Below are 26,523 nucleotides of genomic sequence, written 5' to 3' on the forward strand. Positions count from 1 at the left end.
GGTGATTTGTGTAACCGTAGAGCCCTCTATCAACTCTCCTTCCATTAGCATGCACTCCAGAAAAACACAAGAAAGGAATGTCAGTGGATTAATTATTTCAGGGGCGTCTGGGTCTCCTCTCGAGCGTGGATGATGCCAGGAGGGAGGACATGGGAGGGGAAGGAGGCGCAGGCCAGGCAGGAATGGCCCTCCTCTTCTCCAGATGGAAGCTTCTCAGGACCTTTACCGTGTATCATAGGCATGTGGACTGCACTCACGTGGTCTTTTCCAGCAAGGGACTTGGAATTATTTTGCAAAGTTTTGCTCGTTTGATTCCCTAATAAATGTAACTGGAACAATCAGAATGGTGCCAGGCAGAGTGTGAGCCAGTGAACGCCCATTCCTGGAGATATCAGACACGCTTAACGTAAAGGTATCCCCAGTGCCTAGGGCAGCACCTGGCACATGGTAGCCCCTCGACACACAACTTATTTGATAAATGAAGGGTTGAATGAACTGGCCTCTGATGGTCCCTCCAATCCTTTCATTTTGATTAAACATATACTAGTTCATTTAGCCAAGTCACGGGAGAGAAGTTTTAGCCCAGCATAAACAGAACCTACTTCTTACTTTAAACACCTCTCAGAGAAAGAATGTGTTTCAAACCAGACCACCCGGCTGGTCCAAGTGTCCCAGAAGCTACATTGGGTTTAAAATGTTTGGATTTGCTATGACAGCCCACACACAGTTCATGTATAATTTCCTGATGGAAATTCATCGAAACATAAAGAAGAAGGACCTTGTATACAAATTCAGTAATCAGCCTGGTAATTGATTAAAATCAGTAGAAATCAAACATGTTCTAGAATTTCTGAAAGGTCAGTTAGGCCACGTATAAGTTTATTAAGAAGTTGTCTTTTTATGATGACAAGTAGAAGACCCCCACAACTTAATTTTTTACCTATAAGCATGGGTTTTACGAAACCTAGATATAAACCGGTTTTAGTTTTCCATAAGCATGGGTTGAACAATTACCACATGCCTAGCCTTGTGCTGGGTGCTCTGGGGGACGCTGCAATCTTTTTATTGACTCAGGAAGACAAGAAAATTCATCATCAGCTAAATTATTTAACAACAGCATATGAGAGGCAACATTCAGATGACATATTGGTTATGAGCACAAAAGGACCAGAATTTCCTCAGTAATTACACAGGCCTGGGAGCACTGCTATAAGATGAACCTTCTTGCCCCTACCAAACAGATGTCAAGGCATTTAGTGAGCGGAAGGATGGCCTAACAGTAGCTATTTAGTGTGATAATGGCGTTTGATGGTTTGGACACAAACACCATTGTCACACTCCACAGCTCTGTTAAGGAAAATCGGTAGCCGTGAAAGTGTTAATTTCACCTGCACATTCCACCATAGCCACTGAGCATCACCAGAGAGCCTCGCCAGCTCCACAGAGAGACCTGAGCAAAGAAAAAGAGGGATAACGGGTCGGAGCATCTTGAGCAATGGAAAGAAACAAAGATGTCGGACTTCTGTGCTCTGGAACAGACAGGCTAATAAAGGGACCCACTGCCTTGTGGTCTGCTACCACCCACAATGTCCTCCCAGCAACAGGAAGGAAGACTTCCTCTAGAAATGAAGGAGAAATCTGTTTGCATCAATTTTCTAAAAGGGCTAAGAGGGGCTTCCCTGGTGGCACAGTGGTTGGGAGTCCGCCTGCCGATGCAGGGGACATGGGTTCGTGCCCCGGTCCGGGAGGATCCCACATGCCGCGGAGCGGCTGGGCCCGTGAGCCATGGCCGCTGAGCCTGCGCGTCCGGAGCCTGTGCTCTGCAGCGGAAGAGGCCGCAGCAGTGAGAGGCCCGCGTACCGCAAAAATAAATAAATAAATAAATAAATAAATGGGCTAAGAGAGAAAGAATCCCCAGAGGGAATCAATTTTAGGAAACAAATACTTAGTGGAAGCCCACATTATAAACTGTAATAACATGACTGGATTCATTGATCCTTGCTGACTCTCTCCTCACGATCTATCCCAACCCATCATCAGTAACTGTGGTCAGTTCTGCAGTCTAAGAACAATTCTTTTGCATGGGAACCTACCATTTAGACGAGCTGTAATCCACTCTCAGTAACAGCTGTTGGATACAGAGGCATCCAACGGGGCTCAGATGTCACATCTTACTCACCGCAGTGGTTTCCCACTGCAGTAGCGGGTGATAGATGAGAGGAGGGAAGGACAGGAGGAAAATGGAGAGAGGGGCACCATTCCATTTTTTTGTTAATAATACTCCTTTTCTAGCAAAAGGGAGCCTCCTGTGCATAAATTCCTTCTGGTTTACTTGATTTCTTGTTTAAAAAAAAAAAAAAGGTTTCTGACTGATGTATGATCTCCTGCCCACAGTGGAGCATGAGAGCAAATAAAGCATTTTATCTCAGCCTTTCTTTTCCCCAAAATGCTGGAAATGGAGAGGGGTGGAGGCCAGTTTACTCTTTCCCCAAGATAACTGAGTTGTTAACCAGAGCATTGCTTCGGCCGTAAAATGGGCCCATTCTTAACTTGAAAATGAATCCTTCTGCCTTTTTTTTCAGTAAAAATGTCCCTTATTCACACGCAGACCGTGAAACAACCCTCTTCAACCTGGCCCGTGCGGTTGAGAGCGCACCACGGAAGCCACTCAGCTTCCGCGGGGTTGGAGTGTTGACCCCGCCTCTTTTTTTCTCTCCGGTTTTATCGAGATATCTAGCATATTAATTTTAGGTGTAAAACATCAGACTTTTTCTGTTTTTTCTTTTCTTTTTCACTGTGTTGATTGCTCATCTTCCTACGAAGAGACTGACCTCCTTTGGTTCCTGTCTGTGACCCTGGCTCGCCTTTTCAGGGTGCAAGGTGGCAGGAAAGCGCTACCTGTCTCACTCTTAGACCTGCTGTCTTCAGGGGGAATTTTCCCCTGGGCATCTGGCAAGACTCACACCGAATTCCAGCTCTAGAGTTCCAGCTGGCCCCCTTTGCTACCGCAAACCCCTGGCACGCTGGGTGCAGCCGCAGGGGACACACTCGTGTGATTAACCATCCCTGGTTCTTCCCTTCCCTACAGCACCTCCTAACAACTTAGCCGGGCTCATCTGCTTTGTCTTTGCCCGAGGGACTAGAACAGAAAGCCCCCGTTCTTGGTCACTCTTGGGATGTTCTGACCATGGCGAGAGGCTCCAGAAATCTCTTAACTCAGTTGGAAAGAATCATCGGGAGGTGATCAATTCACTAGTGACAAAGGTCCTGGTAGGACACGCTTGGAGAGCTCTCTATCGGTCACGCTCCTGGGGTCATTTCACTTCAGAAGCTCATAGCAATGTCTGAGCCCTCCTGCACTTCTCCACGTGGGCCTTGTATGCCTTGAAAACCTGAAGCTTTCGTTAACCTGCAAAAGACAGAAAAGGGAAGGAAGAGTAAACAGGGGAAAGAAGAAAAGAGAGGAGGTAGTTAATGTGTTAATGGTAAATCTTTACCAAAATCCTCCTCCAAATAAACCTCTATTTCTTTGGTCCGGGATATTCATGGCAAGGAAAAAGTCCTTGAATTTGTAGAAAAGATTTTCTTTTCAACCCATTTGTAGAAAGCTTTACCTATAAGGTTGTCCAGAGAGGCATCGTTTATAACAGTAAGAATTGCAAACAACTTAAATGTCCAATTATAGGAGAAGTGTGATATAATTATAGTCCACCCTAGTCATTTAAGGTGATGTTGTAGAAAAATGCTTATTGACTTGAAAAGAGATTCAAGAGATGTTATCGAATGAAGAAGTAGTTTACAAAACTATATCCACAGTATGAGCCCCCTTCTGTGAAAAAAGGCATACATGCCTAGGGCAGAAACATCAACTGTTAACGATGGAATTATGGCTTTGTTTTTTCCTTTTGCTTCTCTGCATTTATTCATTCTATAATTAATGTAATAGTTTTGTAATGAGAAAAATAATTAGAATGTAAACATTTTTAAGAAGTTTTTTTTGGTGTGGATTTCCTAATAAAAATTCCTTCTTGCAAAACATTCTTCTGAAACTGGGGGGTTAGAATTTACCCTCTTCCTACTCTGCTTGTCAACAAGCTTGAAAAGTTAGCGCTGGGCTGAGAGATGGGCCACAGGCTAATTTCCTAGCAAATTATTAGCAAAATGCTTTGTTAGGCAGTACAATTATTTTATGGTATTATGGCATCAATCAGACACATTTATTGAGTGCCTATTGTGTTCCTGGATTGTGAACAATTTAAAAATATAAGAGCCATCATCTTTTATTACTTCTTTGATGGTTTCTGCAGGAGCGGTTGAATTCTGTCAACCTGCAAAGCAGTTTAAATGGGCAAGTAGAATGTTTTCTTTTTTTTCAAATGCCATCCAATAATATGTCACTAATAAAAAAAAATTGGAAGTGGTTAATGCCAGGATCTACTTGGATATAGTTTAAAAAATTTAAGTAGTCACTTCTCATTCTGCAGGTTTAAAACAATCTTTCATATTTTCAGATTTAACAACTGAACTTAAATAGCTCCAGCTAATAAAAAAAAACTCAGAAAGTTTATAAGCTGGTTGGGAAATAATTACACCTGTTATTTCCTGTGAAAAAATTAATCCTTAAAGATAAAGAGGTTGGAAATTAATTCAGGGTGATGTGTCCAAATGCCAGCAGTTTTCCACAGCTGGAAAAGGCCTTGGGGGATCGTGTTTAATTTCTCTCCTCTGATCTCAGCCTCACAAATCTCCCACTGTCTCTCTTTGAGCCTTACTTCCTGAGAGAGGTTGAGTACCAGGCATTCCTAAATGGCTCTTTATTAAAATGAAACTTCTGTGCAGTGTCCCAGGCTCCCTTCCCTCACCTTCCCAACCTGGACAGAATCTCTAGACATTTCTAGCTGCTGTGGTCAATTCAGATTGCAGTTTTCCCATTGAGTTCGTGGGTATGAAAAACAGGCAAGGCTGGATTTACTCTTTTAAAAGTTGGGGGTTTCTTTTCATAAATGGGGAGGGGGCAGGAAGGGGGAGTTCACTGAGAAGAAAGCCTTTACAAAGCCTAATCCTCTAGCGAATTCACCAACCTGTAAGCATTCTGCGTGCATCACACCTCCCTGTAAGATGTCTGAGATTCACAAGCACCAGGAATATCACAAAACTCCCTATGCTTTCTCAGGTCAGATATGGGCACGAGCGGCCTGTCTTTGCTTTCACATTTTATTTCCCAGGGTCTGGGAACATTCTAGGGCCAACTCCAGAGGGCTGAGAAAAGAGTGCCTTGAGGACCGTGAAGTGTCACTTTGCTGCAAACCTAACCCTTCAGCAGCTAAGAAAGATTCTTAAAAAGCAAATGATAAATGGAGATGCTTTTTTTAAATTCCGAATCCACATTTCCTGTCATTTCAAATAGGTGTGTTAAAGACGTCAATTTGATTCTTTTAGACTATTATAGTCTAGAAGACAAAAGAAGTCAGTTGCATATGCCTGAGTCTTGTCATTTTGAAAGCACATGGAAATTTTAAAATAGAATGTTCTATTCCATAGGGAGCAAGGAAGCATTTCTTTTCTCATTGAAATCCATCTAGAGGGGAAATCAGGAAAGTTTATGCATGTGTCCATTACGCCCGTTATCGCCAACCAGAGGTGAGAGGGGATCACTGAGCAAATTCTCAGCCAAGTTGAGGTCTTCATAGACTCTTTTCAAAGAGAACTGCTGAGGCCTGGGGGTTCCTAGGAGCCAGTTTCATTTCTATGCAGGTGTCCAGCTATTTCCAGTGCTGTCCAGGGAACAATACCAGTTGGACAGAGGAAGAGCTCCAATGTTGGAGTTTTAGAAGTTGAGAAACAAAATGTAGGGAGCCCTGCGGTTGTGCTTGCCCTGAAACGGGGGAAAGGGAAGAACTTCTGGGCAAACAGACCTCCTAATTCAAGGTATCCTACGGGTGGAATCTTGTTTGAAGGCCTTGGTGTTACTGTTAAATCAGACCATCATAAAACAGGAAATGGCTTCATATACGGCCACTCCAAGGCCATGCCACCTCCAGGCCCTAGACTCCTCCCCGCTCCTTCACCTTCTCCTTTCCCTCCACTGGGGGGAGAAGCATCTTTAGGAGAGTCTCCAGTTTTCTTAGGCTCTCTGAAGAAGCAGAATAATTGTGGCAGACAGATTCCATTGTGGTGTGTGTAACATGTCACATTGCTTAGGTGCTGTAGGGTGTTTTTAAACACCTGGGTGGCAGCTCACCCTCACTTCTCAAAGTCAGCGGCCCCCCAGAGGAACAGCCTAAATCACACAGGGGAGTTGGAAGATACTGGAATGTGTGTGGGGAGGCACCTACCTTCCAGTCACCTCATGTCTTCTCCGGGCCCAGGGCCCCTTCTCTGCCAGTGGGATGGTGCCTTCTGTTCTCCCCTCTCCTGGCTGTATGGGGGTGGCCATGGGCGCCAGCCCTGAGCTTCTGTGGGGTTTAGGCCTTTCCCCGCTCCCTTTATGGGATCCAGGGTTTTAAAGTAAACAGTTCTTTCTCTTTCTGATAAGTCACATTAAAGTATCGATTTGGAGGGAGGGAGGGCACGACCTTAGCCCTTAGTCATCGTCACCTTTGGTCAAGCTCACTAAGCAGGACTGGAAGGCCTGCGTCCCCCTCCTGTGGCCGAAATGGAGGCCCTGCCCCTGCTGAGCACAGTATTTCCCTCAGAAACCCAGGTTTAAACCCGTTTAACTCCTTCCTCACAGGAAGACCGCAGTTTATTACACTGTCACCTCCTCAGATTTCTAGATCCAGAAAAGTCACCTGATCATAGGAACCTATTAAATATATCCTTGGCTCATCCTACTTCAAGCTCTCGACCAATATTTGGAAGCCAATCTCACGCTCCTCTTGAACCAATCGTTTCTGACGTAGTCACAATCTACTTACTTGTTCACGCCAACAATGATTTATTAAGCCCCTCCTTACCTGTTCAGCTCTGGTATCACAATGGTGAGCGAGACAAATGGAGTTTACATTCTGGTTAAAAAAAAAAAAGACAGATAAAAGAGAGAGCCATACAAAGGCAATAACAACCACCACCACTGGAGGCTGCCCCTGGCCCTAAACTAGTCTGTCAGCTGCTATTATCTTTAATGTTTCTGATCATTTCTTTTCCTCCTCAGGCCACTTTGCTGTTTTGCCTTCTTAGGCTTTGAAAAGAAGCTATTTGTTATCCTGTCTAGTAAGAACCAGTCCTCACTTCAGATCGCATTTATCCTGCTCGAAGCTCATGACCCTCTGGGGAGAAGAGGCAGCCTTAACTAGTGGGTATGTTGCCATTTTGCCCTACACAGAATTGGAAGGGAAAGCAAATATGCTCTGGCCTTTCTTCTTCTTCCCTAAGAACTGATGTCAAGAAATGAGTCCCGGGCTTCCTTGGTGGCACAGTGGTTGAGAGTCCACCTGCCGATGCAGGGGACACGGGTTCGTGCCCCGGTCCGGGAGGATCCCACATGCCGCGGAGCGGCTGGGCCCGTGAGCCATGGCCACTGAGCCTGTGCTCCGCAACGGGAGAGGCCACAGCCGTGAGAGGCCCGCGTACCGCAAAAAAAAAAGAAATGAGTCCCAAGTTTGCCCCTATCTTTGGTCCTGCTTCAGGTCCCTTCCCTCCAACCACCTGAGATCAAACTGAGAACTTGTTCCTAGAAAAGACCAGGGTGCTCCGGGAGGGCTGAGGGATTGGCCATGGCCTTGTGAAGGCGGGCAGATTCATATGGTAAAAGTCCAAATATTCATCCTGAAGTGGGACAAAGACATTGGCGTGGGTCCTGTGGAGGTCGCCCGGCTCCAGCTTTGTTCAGTGGCTCTGGTGTCACCCTGACGCCTTGCTGGTCCTGCCTGGGATAACTCGCTTTGTACTTTTAAATCTGCTTCTCCTGGTTGCAGCAACCGTATTTCTTTTCAGAACTACTGTTGGTTTTTCACCTTTTCAGTGACACAGAGTCCCAAGTCCCCAATATAGATATTCTTTCAAACAGCAGGACAGGTTCCCCCCACACCCAGGCCTCACCGCATGAACATCCGGGTCGCTTTCACCAGCTTTGCTCGGTCTCTGAAAGTTGATGCGTTTTTGCCGAGACAGTTTCCCTTTCATTTGGAAAACCATGGTGAAGACAAATGTTCAACTTTCAGATGATTTCCTTTAAATTCCCAGCCATGGTACTTGCAAGGATTTTGAATTTCAGAGAAAGGGTAAATCTTGCCCTATTTATAATCCTTAACAAACTTCTTCCAGCAAATCACAGAACACCTGCCTCTGCTGCTTTAAAATGACTTTTTTTTTTTTAAATTATAGGGGATGCATTCTTTTAAGATAAGATAGATTTGAATCCTGCAAGGTTGAAGTTCAGCTTAGAATGTCTGAAATCCCTAATGTTTGTACTCAGATACAGGCTGCAAAACGGGACTTTGCAAACAGAGAAAAACAAAATCGGGTAACTTTCCACTGGTTGCAGCTGGAAGCAGGCTCCGCCTCCCGTGGGTGACTGACAGTGGTTTTCTCTTCCTTCCTTGAGTGGCAGGCTTTTTGAGATGAAAAAAAAAGGAATCCGTTCCAATGAAGACTGCCAAACTTTTGCCAGGAGGGCGGCCGAAGTTTGAGAACTTGGAATCCAACCTCAAAAGAGTCTCGTTCGGGATTCTTTTGCCACTCGAATTTTTGCCTTTGCAAAAGACACTTTATATTTCTGAGCCTTTAGTTTCCTCTCTGTGTAGCAAAGCTGAAGATACTAGCTTGTCATTTGCTCTGAAACCTTGGTGAAATAGGAGATGAATTTGTTTTTATTAATAATAGAGAAAAACAAAGATGGATGTAGAGAAATTACCAAGGTCTTGAGCTGTATCGACTAATTGGTTATTTATTGGGGTAGTAAAGAAAAAGAGACCAAAGGAGTTGAATTTACCATGAGGGAAAGGGCCAAGCACAGGAGGACAGGCATCAAGAGAATCAAAACCACTTTCAAACCAACATCCCAATCCAGGACCCAAGTGAAAACATAGAGTGTTGACAGCAAGTCCTGGTTTCACCACTGTAGTCACACACAGGCCACCTTCTCCCACTAAAGGTCCTGCTCTTATGGGTGGAAATGGGCTCAGAACACCGTTAGGCATTGGGGGGAGGGGCCTGACTGCAGGGGGCAAAGGGGAAGGGTCATCATTTGAGTGAGTGGTACCCACTCCCGGGAGGCAGTTGCAGACCAGCTGCAGACATTATGATACTTCCTGCCTAAACACTTCAACACTTGTCCCCAAGGAATAGGAGTATTCTGCTTAACCCGAGTACCATTATCAGAGTGAAATTAACAGTAATTCCCTAATAGTGTCTAATATTTAGCTCATTTTCAAATTTCCCAATTATCTCCAAAATCTCTTTAGAGCTGCTTTTTCTTTCTTTCTTTCTTTCTTTTTTTTTTTTGGAGTATAATTGCTTTACAATATGTGTTAGTTTCTGCTTTATAACAAAGTGAATCAGTTATACATATACATATGTTCCCATATCTCTTCCCTCTTGCGTCTCCCTCCCTCCCACCCTCCCTATCCCACCCCTCTAGGTGGTCACAAAGCACCGAGCTGATCTCCCTGCGCTATGCGGCTGCTTCCCACTAGCTATCTATTTTATGTTTGGTAGTGTATATATGTCCATGCCACTCTCTCACTTTGTCCCAGCTTACCCTTCCCACTCCCCATGATACTAGAAATTTTTCTTTCTTTTTAAAAACTATGATCCAGGCAAGATTAATGCCTTGCATTTGGTTTGTAAATGACAAAATTAATCTAGATGCTCTCTAGCAGTCTGTCAAAAATGTTATGTTTCCATCCTAGTTTTTCCAAAGATTGGCCACTCCTCTAGGACTTGCAATGAGAGAAGGTCTAGAATGCAGGTCCTTTAAACCTTCTGCCTGGCTTCCCCTCTCTCCACATGGCCTCCCCGCTCTGAAGACAAGCAAATACTCTTGAGTAATTCTTCCTTCAATATCCAACAAGAATCTCCAGTGAGCCCTCATTCATTCATTCATTCACTCAAGAAATATTTGTTGAAAGCCACAGTGTCCTTAGCACTATTCTAGATCCTGGGTGTGCAGCAGCAAAACCCAACCAACCAACCAAGAAAACCAGACTGAAATGCCTTCCCTCATGGAATTTACATCCAGAAGGAGGTGAGCAATAAACAGAATAAAGGAAGTCAGAAGTGGATAGTGGGTTTTGGGGAAGGACTCAAGTTAAAATAGCGATAGGCAGGGCCCCCCGTTTGAGCAGAGAACAGAAGGAAGTTAAAGAGTGCACCACGAGGAAGAGAATTTCCAGGCAGAGGGACCTACATGCTCAAGTATGTCTCAAAACGGGAACAAGGCCAGCGTAACCAGTGCGGTGGGGCTGAGGGGAGAGTTACCAGATGAGGTCGTGTGGCCTCACATGGTATTTACAGTTCCAGTGTGGGCTTGGCCACCCACTATTCACAGTAGGTGGAAGATAAATGCTTCATTTTAATAACATTTGTTACAGTAAAGAAGAGTTAAATTGGAATTGGAAGAATTATTCAGGAATCAGTTCCACCTCAAGTTCATTCCCTCATGAATTGAATCTAAGAATTTTTCAAATATGACGCATTCAGATTTTCAAGATGTTAAAACGTGGGGGAAATGTGTGTTTCAAAATCAGTGAAATATAGTCATTTGAATACTTTTTCCTATCTGCCCCCCTTTATATTTGACTGTATTCTTACCTAGTGTAGTTACTGACCCTGGAGCTAAACTGCCTGGGTTCAGACCCTGGCCCTCCCACTTACCAGTGTGTGATCTTCTGAGAGGTACTTAACTTCTCTGTGCGTCAGTTTTCTCATTTATAAATGTGTGTTACTAGTAGTACCTGTTTCATAAGGTCATTGTGAGGGTTCAGTGAATTAATATACATAAAGTGCTTATAAGAGTGCCTGGCACAGAGGAAACACTCAAGTGTTATTAAATCCTCATAACCTCTTTGAGCTATTTCTGATTTTAAAATTGAAACAAGAATAATCAGAGACACAGCTAGTACAGGTCAAGGCTGGGACTCGAAGCTCACTTTTCTGGGGCAATTCTACTTCTCTCTGCAGCTGCCCTACCTAAGGAGGCTGGGTTCCAACACCCGTGACTTTGTTTTTCCAAGAGTAGCTCAAAACTCTGGGCACTGGGGACAAACTCTTGAGCGTTACACCGATTCTGCCCTGGTCCATGATCTTTGCCTAGATGCTCCACTGTGTTTTACAACCCACTAACCTTTCGCCTTGAGCATTTCTACTCTGGTGAGCACAAGAATGTGGAGGGATAGAGCTGGCCTTTGCCGGGGCTCCCACAGGGTCCCTGGGAATGCATCTCGGCGGCCGCAAAGCTCTGGGCCTCTTTCCTGAGAAGGAGACGCTAGCAGTGCCTTGTGACTAGGGAGTCCTTCCTGAAAGGGGACCCGACACCCGAGTCCAGTGTTGCGTCACAGACGACAGATCCTCAGGATAGAGCGGCCAATCCCAGCTCTTCCTCTCGCCCTTGGTGACGTCCAAGGAGTTCTGATGGCACCATCTTCTCCCATCATCAGAGACTTCATATGGAAAAAAGTCATTTCATGAAATGCCACATGAAAACAGGGTTTAGTTGATGCATTCATATATTTGTTCATGGTCTATCTTAGGTAGCTCTCTACCCAGGCGTGGGCTGGCATCACAGAATCGTCTCTCCCCCCACCCCACCTTCTCAGGAGCACCATGAAGCCCCTAAGTATAATCCCAAAGTCATCTAGATGCTTAAGGGGTAAAGGAACAGAACGACTGTTGTGATATTATGATTAATAATAAATATGTATTTGGTCTTCATCACCAAGTCGGGCACAGAGCTCCTAAAACTCTAAATTTCCTAAGTGGTAAGAGCTCTAAAGGTGTCTTTTGTTACGTTAATGAAGTGACTTTTGGAACCTAGGTAGCCAAAAGATGGGGGCTGGTTGTCAGAGGACGCAGTCACGTGATTAGAGAGTTGGCATTTTTAGTCCCACCCCTGGACCTCCGGAGAGGGGAGAAGGGTAAGAGGTCGAATCACTCACCAATGGCCAATGATTCAACAAGTCATGCCTATGTAAGAAGCGTCCATACAAATCCAAAACGGTGGGGTTCAAAGAGCTTCCGAGTTGGTGAACACGTTGGAGATTTGGGAAGAATGGCTGGCTGTGAGAGGGCACGGGTGCTGTGCCCTTTACCCATACCTTGCCCTGTGCATCTCTCCCGTCTGGCTCTTCTTGAGCTATATATCTTTTTATAATAAACAGGTTACCTAGTAGGTAAAATGTTTCTCTGAGTTCCATGAGCCAATCTCGCAAATTAATGCAACCCGAGGGATGGGTCATGGGAACTTCTGATGGCTCAGAAGCACAGATGACAAACTGGACTTGCAACTGGTGTCTGAAGTGAGGGGGAAGGTCGTGGGACTGAGCCCTTATCCTGTGGGATCTGATGCTGTCTCCGAGTAGATAGTGTTAAAATTGAACTGTAGGACACCCAGCTGGTGTCCGAGAATTGCTTGGTGGTGTGGAAAACTTTCCCACACATTCTAATTGGTGGCCAGGATCTTAACTACATACTCTGGACAATCTCAAATGCACCCCGGGTTGGTGGTCTCAGCTATAATTTTCTCAAAGGCCAAGGCCAGCTATGTGAAATAGTTTGTAACATATATTCTTGGGTGGAATCCTTGAAATAGAAACTTGGCAGGAAATTCAGAGCCACTTACAGAGGCACTGTAATAATGTTCCTCTGTTTCCTCCCGTTTCCCTCTAGGTTCAGTCTTAGGCTGAGAAGTTAGGGTGCAAATCCTGGGTATGTGTTCCTCTTACGCACTGGGGCTTCCGTGCCCATCCCTGAGCGTGTTTCTCATAGACCCCACTTTGATGGAGCGTTCTCCAGGGAAACACTCTGCCCCATCATTTTATGCAGGTCACTATCTTCCCTTCTCTCCTTGCTCCCTGCCCCCGTGGCCTTTACCCCTTGCACATTCACAAACATTGAACTCCAACCCTGGGCCTCCCCTGAGTCCTGTCCATTGGCACCTCCCAAAAACCTTTCTCTACCCTGTTTCCTCTTCAACCCTCACTTTCTGGCACACTTAGGTATTGGTAGAATCAACTCAAGAATGACTCTGAATTAAAACAATGTTCAATGGAAAGAATTTTTTAAAAATCAAGTTAATTAATTTGCTTTCTGTCCTGGCTGCAGCTGCTTTCGGTTTCACTTTTGTTTTCAAGTCAGGCAGAGAATGGAGTCGGCACTCAGTTTGCTCTCTGTTCCAGAGCCACCAGCTCCAGAATCCACTGAGCCAGATGCCAGACCAGTTCTTTGACCAGTGGTCTTATTGTCACACCTGGACCCCTGAGGGAGTATCACGCTGTCCCCTTCATGCCTCTTGTGCTGCTGCCGCACACAGCTTTCCCTTATCACCTCCTAAAGTCCAGATGTCAGGCAGGGGGATTAGTGTGGTTGAGACACAAATCCAGTCCAGGAGTCTTTCTGCTGAGCCCCCATCCTGGGCCTGGCGGTGGACTCTTGAGCACAGAGAGACCACTGATGACTGCTCCTATCAGGTGAGGGGCAAGGCCTCAAGGAACTCACAGCTGAATTGAAGAGACGTGGCTTTAGAATTGCTTATTAACTCTATTGAGATCATGTGCGCATAATCCCCTCCGTGAGCAGTAGAGGTGGGACTCCAGGGTCAGAGCAGGCGTCTCAGACCTAGCCCCTGCCAGCCTTCTGTGGGAGGGGGGCTTCATAAAGCTGGATCTGGGCTTGGGCCAGGCCCTATGAACACGGGCACAGGTCCCAGCATGCCTCAGTGGGCATGCTGAGGCAAAGGGCTTACTTAATTCATCCAGCCATGGGGAACCAGTGGACCCAAGGTGGTGTTTAGAAGACAGTATCTGCTAGTTGTGGGCACAGGGGATTCTGGGTGGCACACAGGTCTATTGAGTGTCCTCTCTGTGAGCACAGGGGATGCTGGGGCGACTCCCAGGGCTGAGCAGCCACTGTGGGCACAGAACAGGAATGTGGGATGGCTCTGTGATAGCTGCTGGGTGTGTAGGTGGGAAGCGGAGAGAGGAAGCGGTCCCAAGGAGCAGCAGTAAAACAACGATCGTGGGATTAGACAGGAGAGGACAGCCCGCAGTCAGGGGTCTTTGTCCAGAGAAATGTCCTGTGAGTGGGGCTTCAGAGCAGGGATTCGTAGCCAGAGAATCTGAAGTTTGACTCCTGTTTCTGCACTTGTTGGGTGACCTTGAACCTAAATTTCCTCATCTGTAAAGTTCAGATAATAAAACCTACCTTCCCAAACTATGGTGAGGATTAAATGAGACGACGTATATAAAATACTTAGCGTAGTAGTTGACACGTAGTGCACACTCAAATATTATTATTACTGTTGTTGGGCAGGTATAATAGAGAAAGTATTGAGAGAAAAGACACTCAGCTGGCTGTTGGGGGGCGGGGCATGGGATGGCTTATCATCCTGGGAGACCACAGGCCTTTTCCTTCATGGCTTCTGCTCCCTCTGCAGCTGGGACTATAGACTCCAGCTGCTCTAAATCCCCTTCCTCGCCTTGCTGGGGTCCTTGGATCAGAGGTTTGGGGCCAGTTCAGAGGGCAAATCCGGGTATTTGCCTGAGCCCTGAGGATTTCCTTCTGCCTGAGGCTCCCAAGTGACCAGGGTAAGTTCCAGATAACAGATAACATGCAAATTAAGTGACGGCAACATGCCTTCTCACTCACAACCGTTCCTTCTGTCACTCAGCTGCCTTGGCCCTCGAGAGGGACAGCAGGGGAGTCCCAGGCACCGTGTGGAAGCCCCTCAATCTCTCCCTGCCTTCTGTTTTAGCTGCCTGGACTGGATTAAAAGCCAACAGGACAGACAAGGCGGCCAGAGTTCCCAGAGACTGGCTGGGCTGCTCGCCCGAGCTCTGCCCCAGGCTTCCCTCTCCCTGGTTAACTGGCCCAGGAACAAATGAATTGTCCTCACTTGCTTTCCTTGGCCAGATTGTAACTGGCAATCCTTTTGCACATTTCTCAGGAACAAAATCCAGCACCCCTTCATCTACTTGTGAGTCTGTTCCTTTCTTGGGTTTTGTAATGCGCTTGCTTGTTTGCTGCTTTGCAAAACAATATATAACTGTTATTGTTTCTCCAAGACAAAAAGAAAATTTGTATTGCTAAAATCAAATTTAGTCCCTTCGGCTTTGTTTCCATGCTTCTGCACAGAAAATAACTTTTCATTTCAATGCTGAATCATAGTGTAATCTTGGAAGATATTTTAAATGGCAAACTCAGAAGATGTTGTACCAACAATGCAGATAGCTCAGTGAGCTGACACCACGACCAGCAATCACTGAGTTCTCACATGCACATAGATGACAATTGCACCATGTCTGCTGCCTGGCCAGTAACACTGATCGTGCCATTAAGTCCTAAAGGCATCCTAATTTCAGAGATGCTAAAACATGAGGGGGGAAGGTGTGCTTTAACAGACAAAATGCAGTTGTTTTGCAAAAATATGATAATATAGCAACCTGTATTTTTCATTCAATATTCTATCCTCAACATACTTCTGCGTCAAGGAGTATCTTGTATCTACACTCTTAAAAATAATTTTGGATTCCATTTTCTTTCATTGTGTTCCATTGACTGAATTTATTATTCACTAAAACCCTATTTTTTTTTTTTTTTTTTTTTTTTGCAGTACGCGGGCCTCTCACTGTTGTGGCCTCTCCCATTGCGGAGCACAGGCTCCAGACGCGCAGACTCCGGACGCGCAGACTCAGCGGCCATGGCTCACGGGCCCGGCTGCTCCGCGGCATGTGGGATCCTCCCGGACCGGGGCACAAACCCGCGTCCCCCTTATCGGCAGGCGGACTCTCAACCACTGCGCCACCAGGGAATTTTGAAGTAAGTTGGTTCCTTTTTTTCAGAATTATTATTTTTTTCAGAATGATGCAAAGACCACCTTTAAAGATAAATAATTGCACACATCTTTTGTAATTTTTAAAGGACGTTGATACATTGCATTATTAACTTTTTAGCTTGGTTCCAAGGAAAATGGGCAAAAGTATTCCTTGTCTATGAGATCTTAAGTGGTACAAGGTGACCTTTCTCGATTCTATATTAGAAAGTCACTGCTACGACTCAGCTAATACCTCCTCAGACCAAGAATATCACAAATCTTGTTATACGTATCGACAAACCGTCTCTCCTCAATTAGAATTGTCAGATTTAGCAACTAAAAACACAGGACATTCAGTAAAATTTTAACTTCAGATAAACAAATATATTTTTTTTAGGGTAATTATGTCCCATGCAATATTTGGGGCTTGCTTATACTAAAAATTATTCATGGTTTATCTGTAATGCGAATTTAACTAGGGATGCTATATTTTATATGGCAACCCTTTCCGAATGTATTCCAGGAGGCTGCCGGATCCTGTGCTGCTGCTACACTGACCTGGCTCAGTTCTTTTTGGAGGTTGAAAGTCAGCTTCCTTAGAGTTACTTCTTCATTCCTTAGAGCACATGATTATTTTAATAAGCATTGCATTTAAGCTTAGCTCTTCTGTTACATGAAAGTTGATGTAACGAGGTAGGACAGGGAGAACTGGGGAAGGACCAGTAGACTCAGAGTCCTAATAAAGAGATTTGCAACCCAGCTTAACCCTTCCCAGCTGTGTTAGCTTCGTCTCCCAGAGCCTCTATTTTCCTACATAAAAATATTAGGAACAACATTATGACTCTCCTCAGTATTGCTGTAAAACAACAATGGGCTGATTTCCATGAAAGGGTTTATAAACTCTAAAACATTATGAGCTAAAAATCATGGGGGAAATTCCCATGAAGCCAGAGCTTTAGAAATATTGATTTTTTTCCCAGGTTTGTGCTGCTGTGATCTCCTCTACCAGTCACCTGTGAAGCTCACACCCATTTACCCCTTCCCCCACCACACACAAAGCTCACCTGCAGGCCATCAGCAAAATCCCAACTACTCTTAGGAATGGTTTAGCTGATGGTGCTGCACGCAGAAGACTAAGACAACCAGGGAAGTCAGCTTCTCCAAGAGCTTTAGGGAAAGCATTCAAACAGATTCTTGTGTTTTAAGAGCAGGGCTTAATTAGACCGGAGTTTATGGGATGTTTTCTTCAATCCACGCTGTGCAAAGGGCATTTGGAAGTAATCAATAACCCAGAGAACAGTTTGGAACCAGGAAAAAACATCAATTGAATTAACCTCAAGTATGTTGGCTGTTTTGGCTGAATGTGTGCGTAGGGGAAGATCTCAGCAAGGACTGTTAAAAGGAAGATCAACTGTCAGTGTTTTGTTAAACTGTGGTGTCTCAAGGGGGCTGGGGATCAGTAGGCACCAGATGAATCTTTAGGACAGACAGTAGCAGTTGTCCAGCTCTTTAAAACTGATAAAAATGTATATAGGGGCTTCCCTGGTGGCGCAGTGGTTAAGAATCCACCTGCCGATAAGGGGGACGCGGGTTCGTGCCCCGGTCCGGGAAGATCCCACATGCCACAGAGCGGCTGGGCCCGTGAGCCATGGCCGCTGAGCCTGCGCGTCCGGAGCCTGTGCTCCGCAACGGGAGAGGCCACAACAGTGAGAGGCCCGCGTAACGCAAAAAAAAAGTATATAATTTTGGGCCAGGGAAGGCATTCTTAAGCAGCACACAGAGCCTCAAATCGAGACTTTCTAACATTAGATGATTAAAATAATAAAAGTCAAAAGAAAAAAAAATCTAGGGAAAAATAGCAGTCTATACCACAGCCTCACCTCTTTAGTTTAGGAAACATTCTTATAAACCAAGATTGAATAATTCAAGATGAAAATGAGGAAAAGAGAGGAGATGAACATGGAATTTACAGCAAAATAAACATGTGAAAACAGGGTTAACTTCATTCATCATTATAGAGAGGTCGATGAGGATCAATTCTCAGTGAGCTCATAGGTTAAAACTAAAAAGTTGGTCTATATCCAGGATTCGTCACGCTGTGGACAAGCTGCCATTCTCAAAGGCTGTGCTGGAAGTGTTAATGGTTTACTTTTTAAAGGATAATTTGATAGTGTCTATTAAAATTGGGAGTACATCCCGCTTGGTGCAGTAATTCTATTACTGGGAACTTATAGATATATTCACAAAAGGAAAGTAAGACATGTATATAAAAATATTCATTGCAGCATTGTTTGTAAGATCAGAAAACTGAAAAGCAGACTACTGTATGGTAGACTGGTTACATAAATAATACAGCATACGAAGTAATAATGTAATAACACAGCCATACAATGTAAAATTGTGCAGAAAAAGACCAGGAATTGGGGTGAGCAGGATGGTGTATCCCATGCCTCCCCAGTCCAAAATATATCAGAATACATTTGGTATAAGTAAAAATAGAGAAATACTTGTGTGCATCTGTATATATATATTCGGTGGTAATAGCATACTTTTTCTTCCTTGAAGGATACAAAGAATATCATTGATGGTGGTTCCTTGGGGAGTGGGCTAGTGGTTGGGAGGTGGGGGCAGTGACCTTTTGCATTTGGGATTTTACCTTGCTTGGAGGTGTGATCAGAAGCAGAGCTCCAAGGCTGCTGAACGGGCAGCAGATGAGGAGGACATGGTCTCTCGTCCAAAAGCTGAGGACAGGTGCAGCGCGACATCAAAGGACTAGGATTTCTGTACAGACGCAGGCCTGCTGGCTTGACATGAGCGGTCTCGGTAAAGCTGCAAGCACCAACAGAAGTGACCTTGGAAGCTGAGGGCTTTGATCCTCGGCAGTCCGAGGGCCAGTCAGGGCTGGAGTTAGGGGAGCTTTCACTTATCCTGGAAGGGAGTCACTCAGCTCAGGGTGCTTGCAGCGTAGGTGTCTGGGGTGTTAAGCAGGTATAAGAAGGGGGCCCGATCTAGCAGGGGAGTCATGAAAAGTTTCCTCTAGGAAGCCATGTTGGGCCTGAGCTCTGAAGGAGGGATAGGAATTGTCTAGGCAAAAGGACGGGGATGGAAAGATACCAGGTAGAGGGAACAGCACGTGTGAAGGTGTAAAACAGCAGCAGGCGAGCCCCCGTGGCTGGAGCAGATAGAGTGGGAGAAGGCGCCCTGTGAGACCTCGAGGTAGGCAGGGTACCATCCAGCAGGACCCGGGGCCACAGGTTGGGGTTTCATCTTTATCCCAAGAGCGCTGGGAAGCTATTGAAGGGTATCACTTGTATCTAGACAGGATCATGTATTCAGCAGTGAGGAGAGGGGGATGGAGAAGGGCAAGAGAGGAAATTAAGAGGCTTTGGTGAAGTCCATGTGAGGGATGGTCACAGTGGGGGCAACAGAGCTAGAGCTAAAGTTGGATAGAAGCTTCTGGGCGCCTCTTGTGATCTCTGCTTCCAAAGGGCCACACCAGCTGTCACCTCTTCCTTTCTGAGCTGCCTCTCATTGTGGGGTTGGGGATGGGGACCAAAGTGAAAAGAAGTGAGAAAGATTCGCAGATCTGAACACCAGTCATGGGAGTTCCAGACTCTGTAGGACATGGGTCTGCGGCCCATATTCCCGTCTGTGCTCTGGGCCTCCCTCCACTCCCAGGAATAGGGGTGCACAAACATGGTGATTATTTCCATGTATCAACATTAGACTTTAATATTGACCCACCACTAGAATAATAACCACTGTGTTCTGGGGGAATTAATTTCCAGATAGTGACTACCTTATTATCCCCCCTTTTCAGCATCATTCTTACTTCTCATTAATCTTTAGGAACAGGACCATCTCTTGGCAAAATTGTGAGTTTTCCATCCCCTCTTGTAGGCTACAGATATAAGGAAGGGGTGCTTCAGAGAGGCTGCAAAGGCCTGAAAATCCACATGCACACCAAGCCTTTGAATACATGTGGGTGCTGTTGTGGTTGATGAAACAAACATTTATTTCAGTGTTCTACTGCACTGAGAATAATTCAGGTCTGAATAACTTGTGGTGATTATGCAGTTTCTTAATCACTAGATCTTAAAAGTTCTGTGGATTTTTTTAAAAAGGGGCTATAAAACTTAAGAACTGCTAGTTTATGGCAAAGGATCTGACGTAGCAGGCTGATGTGTTATTCATTCAATAAGTAGTTATTGCATACCCATTCCAAGCCCTGGAGATATTCATGAATGACATAGCCCCCGTCCTCAAAATAGTAATACTAGTAAACAGACAGTAACTGGAGCACTAGAGAAAAGCTGATCTTCAGTAGAAGATAAGCAGTTGGTTGGAGATCAGTTGAGTTTTAAGCTGTAGGGAAAAATGCTACTCCTTCTTGAGGGCTACACATTTTGAAAGAGGAGCCTCTAGAAGGGTAAACACAAAGGACTGAATTTCTACTGGTGAAAATTCAGGAAATAGTTTGGCAGGCTGCAGAAAGCCATTTAAAGAGCTTGATTGGAAGACAAATTACAACCTTTCCTAAAATAATAGTATTCAAACTATGTTAGTGCCCAATATCATCAATATGTTAACCACTTAATATCTGATATTGATTATAGGCTGTGCCTATGTAAGGACTTTGCTTTCATATATTTAAAAATATACAAAATATATTTTTGAATATAGTTGCATCCTGAATGCTACTAGAATGTGAAAATATTGCTCGTTGGGTCTGGAAAGATGCTCCCTTTTGCTGGCTAGTAGCCAGTAGTTGGAATTTGAGCCTGACATGCACAGTATAGACATGGGAAAGTCCAAGGTCATATTACCAATAATGGAAATAGAAACCAAAATCTTTTTTTAAATGAAAAGGAATTTGGGACCCAGCTGGCTGGTAAGAGATGGCATGTGGAGATGAACCCGCAGCTGCTGGAGTAACTCGTGGAAGGGGCAGACCAGACTGGTTAGCTGTCCAAAGGCACCAGGAGTTATTGGCCAAAGTGGCTGGAAAGGAGAAGAGGAGAAATGTAGAAAAGACCAGTAGAGGTGGCACCAAAGACTCATTTCTCTACTTTCTCAGACTATCAATACCCTTTAAATTCGGAGGGGATCAACCTGAAGAGTATTCTTCCTCATTAATCTGCCTTAAAGTGTACTTTGCTGTTAATGATTATCACCTTGGAAGGCATTCACCAAACTCCCATTGGGGACCCATCTGCCAAGCCACGTGTTTCCGAGGGAGGCTGAACTGAGTGCAGCCGACTTTGGTTTGGTTGGGAAATGAGAAAAGCTTCTAGACCTTCCACAAACCTTCTGTGCTCATAGTTGTCGGTTGGGTTGGCGTCATAGCAAACTTTGAGGGAGAATGTTTCCGCCATTCACTATAAGGGCGAAAGGTCAACCTCCATGAAATTCCTACCACCTTCCGATGGGGCGTCCCAAACTCAGTGGAGACTGGCTTTGTGATGAGTTCTCCTACCTGCTTAGCTTCAGTTTTCTCGTTGGGAAAACTAAGAGGCTGGTTGACAAAACCTCTTTGAAGCTTTGACATTGGGGTTTTCTGATTCAGTTACCTCGTGGCAAGTACAGTTTCCCATCCTCTGCTTCATAGCTTCCCTTTCAACCCTTCTCCTCACGACTGTCGGTCGCTTGGGGTGGCTGTACATTTCCAGCCAAGCTGGGCAAGGAGGGTTTATCCCAGGGGAGATCAAGATGCACCAGGATCCCTTAGATCCTGACAGACACTCTAGTCATTCCCTGCTGGGAAGAGAGGCCATATCTCTGCCAACAGCATAACACAGATAAGGGAGACCATGAAGGGTAGGGATGCAGTTTTAGCCTCTGACACTTCACATTAGTATCTAAGCCCCAAAGAAGTATAGTAAACTTTGGCTAGAAAATTGCCTGACGCTGAACAAGGGTAGCAGCCAGCCTTGTCCTCAGAAAGCTAAAGAGGTGTCTGTCTTCTGACCAGAAGCCCAGAGGACACTGGTCAAAGGCCACCACTGGAGGCTCCAACTAATCAAACCACCTTTTCAGGGCACAGTGAGGGGGAAGGGCTAGGCAAAGATGAAGTTTTCCCCTCTTAACTTCACAACCTTGTTGGAGAAACCAGTTTCTTGCCAGGAGAGTGGGAACTAATTATACTACTGTCCCCACATGTGCTGTCGACTATCAAGAGACCACCTGTGCATGAAGATGAGCAAACCTGGGCAGTTGCCTTTGAGCAGGTGGGATTCAGTCACAGACTTGGGTTTCACCATTCCTCGATGAGATGCAGAGAGATCTTGGCACTAACCTCAGTGATATTGTGGATCACGGGGCATTTCTGTTGGCTCCGTCTTTGGCAGGACTGAGAGGTGAGGGGAGCTTGTCTCAGAGCTTCTCATGTCCCCTGTGAAGCCTGACGTCTCGTGCCCCAGCACCAGCACCTTTAAGCTTCTCCCCAGGCGCCACGAGCCCCTACAGACACCACACAGGGCCTAAGCATCCCACGCTTGCCTCTTTGTACAAATTTGCTAGCTTTACCTTGTCGGCAAGGGCATGAGAACAAGCACCATCTGCTGCAGGTGAGAGTGCGTATCACTACAAACTGCAAGGCGGTTTGGAAATAGCTCTCAAATTACAAATGCCTGTAGCTTTTGACACACAATTCTACTTTCAGGAAGTTATCCTACACTGTGCAAAATTGCAATGTTGCTTGTACAGCAAGGTGTAAGAACATACCAAATATCTATTAGAAAGGCACTGGTCAAATTAACATAGGGTATATTTACAGAGTGAAATATTCTGGAGCCATTAAAATCGTGAAATGTGTGGATTTTTAAACAAACTGATAAACGAATTTCAAAGATCTATTCTTTAAAAACTCTTAGAACACTTTTAAAGCTGTATGAGGTTAAAAAAAAAAAGCAGGATACACAGCAGCGTGTATAACCTGCTTCCATGTCAATAAATACAGGGACGGGAGTAAACTGTGTCTGGAAGGATGTCTGAGAAAGTTGCTCATGGTGGTTGCCATGGGAAGGAAAGTGGTGCGTTGGGGTTTGAGAGTGGTAGAAACCTCTCAGCTGAGGCTTCATCTCCGAAGGCCCCCGATAAAGTTCTAACGCCTTTTCTGAGTGTGTGGCCCATTAATGCATTAGCACTTCAATAGGGACTAGTTGGTCATAGTCTCAGCCAGAAACAGAATGAAAAAGGATCAGACGGTAGTAAGATCGCTTACACTATTTGGAGTTGGTATTATGTTCACATGGTTCAAAATTGAAATAATAAAAAGGAGCACACAGCAGTTGGTGAGAAGATAGATTTAGTGCGTGTTCGGGGGTGTGGTTACAATGTATGCATGGGGTGTCCTGTGGCGTCAGTAAATGGCAGTGTTTTGTTTTTTTTTTGCGGTACGCGGGCTTCTCACTGTTGTGGCCTCTCCCGTTGTGGAGCATAGGCTCCAGACGCGCAGGCTCAGCAGCCATGGCTCACGGGCCCAGCTGGTCCGCGGCATGTGGGATCTTCCCGGACCGGGCCATGAACCCGTGGACTCTCAACCACTGCGCCACCAGGGAAGCCCTAAATGGCAGTCTTGATAGTACTTGTACGGTACTATCTCAGGGTATGAGACTTCTGGGAATGTGTGTGGAAGAAAGAAAGTCAGAATATGAAAAAAATTGAGCCTGGGCCCCCTATGCCACTGACTGGTGTGTAACATGAGAAAGTCAGCTTTCTGACCCAGGTGTCCACATCTACAAAGTGGGGCTGGTAATAGCACCCCACCCCTCAGTGGCTGTGATGTTTAAATGAGACGTCGTACAGCCAAGTAATTTGTACATGAGTATGAGAGAAAACCCTGTGCCCCGCTCAACGACAGCAAAACAACCCGATTAAAAAATGGGCAGAGAAGCTAAATAGACATTTTTCCAAAGAAGACGTACACATGGCCAACAGGCACGTGAAAAAATGCTCAATGTCACTAATTATTAGGGACATACAAATCAAAGTCACAATGAGACATCACCTCACACCTGTTAGCATGGCTCGAAAAGACAAGAAATAACAAGTGCTGGAGAGGGTGTGGAGAAAAGGGAACCTTCATACACTGTTGGTAGGATTATAAGTTGGTGCAGCCACTGCAGAGAGCAGTATGGAGATTCCTCAAAAAATTAAGACTAGAACTACCATATGATCCAGCTATCCCACTTCTGGGTATTTATCCAAAGAATGTGAAAATGCTAATTTGAAAAGATACAGGCAGCCTTATTTACAATAGCCAAGATATGGGACCAACCTAAGCACCCATCAGCACATGAATAGATAAAAAGGATGCGGTATATATGTGTACAATGGAATACTACTCAGCCATAAGAAAGATGAAATCTTGTCACTTGCAACAATATGGATGGACCTTGAGGGTATTATGCTAAGTTAAATAAGTCAGATGGAGAAAGACATACCATATTACTTCAATCGTATGTGGAATATAAAAAACAAGATCCCAAACAAATGAACAGCCCAAACCAAACAAAAACAAACCTGCAGATACAGAAAACAGAGTAGTGATTACCAGAGGGGATGGAGCAGGGTGGGGAAGGGCAAAATGGGTAAAGGGATCAACTGTATGGTGATGGATGGAAACTCAGTTTTTGGTGGTGAGCACCCTGTAGTGTATACAGAAGTAGAAATATAATGTGGTACACACGGGACTTATATAATGTTATAAACCAGTGTTACCTCAATTAATAAAAAAGACCTGTGCCTGAAGTCCTAGATCCAGTCGTTCTGCCACCTCTCCACCTTTCCACTGGCTCTTGTTCCTTTTCCTCTGCTTTTTAAGGCTATGTAATCACCAGTATCTTTTATTGGAAGCTGCCTCTCATCCTCTTTAGAAGCTGGTGATGCATGACTAGCAGATTTATTTTTGTAAAAGTAACATGTGCTCTTCCCTTTGCTGGCATCTACGCCCCCTTTCTCTCTGGTATGCAGCATGCATTGGTGATGTCCGTCACCGCACTGTTTTGTCCACTTCTTACTTTTGCTAAATGGATGTAAAGGCACATTAAATTGGGCCTTCTCTCTGCCTTCTCAGCCTAGGGGAGGGGGTTAACTCTACCGGGTGCCTGCTCTGAACCATCCATGGAGCCCCCCAGTAAGTAAGACCCCAGACCCCAACCCCAAAGCAACCATTGTTATGTTTCCTGTATAGACTATGAACACAGACACGTGTATATTATAACCACCTTTGAAATACAAACTGTGGCCGTAATATTTAGGGTTTTGAACCTTGCCCTTTCATTTTCTAACATAGCTCTGAGATCATTTAGTACCAGTACACAGAGGGCCTCTTCTCTCTCTTTTCTTGGCTGAAAAATAGACTGTTGTGTGGAACTTTTCCCGTTATTCTGGAATTGTAGCCAAGGGACAAAGCTATCCATGAACGATGCCCGGTGTCCGGACAGTCGAAGGAGACCTCCCATCAGGTCCTGGCACCCCCTACCCTGGTCTATGTGGGGTGAGCCCTGGGGCTGGAAGGAGGCAAGGGGTCAGCTGGTGGGGTGCGCACTGCTCTTGCTGAGAAGTCACTTCCTTTCCCCCTAACCACATCCCACCCTCCGCCCGCCCCAGGCCAAGTTGGTGGATGGCGAAAGGCATCCCCAGGAGCCCCTTGTGAGGACGCACTGGCAGAGCAGCCTAGCTTGCTGTCCAGCCTGCCACTTGCAGAGCCCCAGAAACGACAGCAGCGTGAGGACACACTTCAGGGCACGAGGTGAGAGAGCCAGACGGCTTGACGTGCCCTCTGGCAGCTTGTGTGATCACAGCCTGCGTGCCCCTGGGTGCCTGTGTCAGTAAAAGGGCCCCATGGGGTGTAGGGTGCTATGTCTGGAGGCGAGGACAGCCCCACCGTCCCAGTTCCCCGGGCCTCTGTGGAATTGGGGCACGTGACCTCCCCAAAGCTGTGCTCTCAAGTCGTACTTCTCAAATTTGGCTACAGAATTTGATTCTCTCAGGGAGATTTTTAAACTCCCCATGTGTGGAGCTCAGCCCCAGAGAGTCTGTTTTAATTGGTTAGGGGCGACACCACACCTAGTGCCATTTCTGAAGGGAAGACGGAGGGAGGACAAACCGTAAAGAGTTCTTACTGGAGCCCCTTATTATTGGCTCGTGCTCAGGGTCTAGCCCCTCACCGGCTCATAGAAGATACTCCAGAGAATGAATAAAAGGCTGGATGACTAAGAATGTGAACTGGGAAGTTTTGAAGACAAATGACGAGAGGCTAAATAGTGTGGTGGGAAAATCCAACCAGCTGGGCGTTGAGGGAACGGGCTCTGACTTAGCCTCTCCGTGTGCGAGCTGGGTGCTTTGGGCAAGAAACCTCCCCTCTCTGAGCCTTTGTTTCCTCATCTGAGGAAGCAAAGGGTTTGGAGCAAATACTTTCTCATGTTCCCCCTCTATTTCTAAAATCCTCTGAGTAGATGGCTGCTCTGCCTATCCCTGGCATTTGGCCATTTTTCTTGCTTCATGTGCGACTCCAGTGCTTTCCAAATTGGCTTAAGCTTGAGAGCAGTTTT

The 26,523-nt window shown here is 45.5% G+C and overlaps 1 long non-coding RNA gene across 1 annotated transcript; it reads right to left on the reverse strand.

The window, feature by feature from the left end:
• Positions 1–478: 478 nt before the first annotated feature.
• LOC117200753 (uncharacterized) lies at positions 479–8,301 on the reverse strand. Its single transcript, XR_007471591.1, has 3 exons — positions 8,041–8,301; positions 6,957–7,007; positions 479–3,409 (listed from the first exon to the last, which is right to left on the reverse strand). It is a non-coding gene; the product is annotated as an uncharacterized LOC117200753 (long non-coding RNA).
• Positions 8,302–26,523: the final 18,222 nt, after the last annotated feature.

The sequence above is a fragment of the Orcinus orca genome, chromosome 15, assembly GCF_937001465.1.
Source record: "Orcinus orca chromosome 15, mOrcOrc1.1, whole genome shotgun sequence".
NCBI classification, from domain to species: Eukaryota; Metazoa; Chordata; class Mammalia; order Artiodactyla; family Delphinidae; genus Orcinus; species Orcinus orca.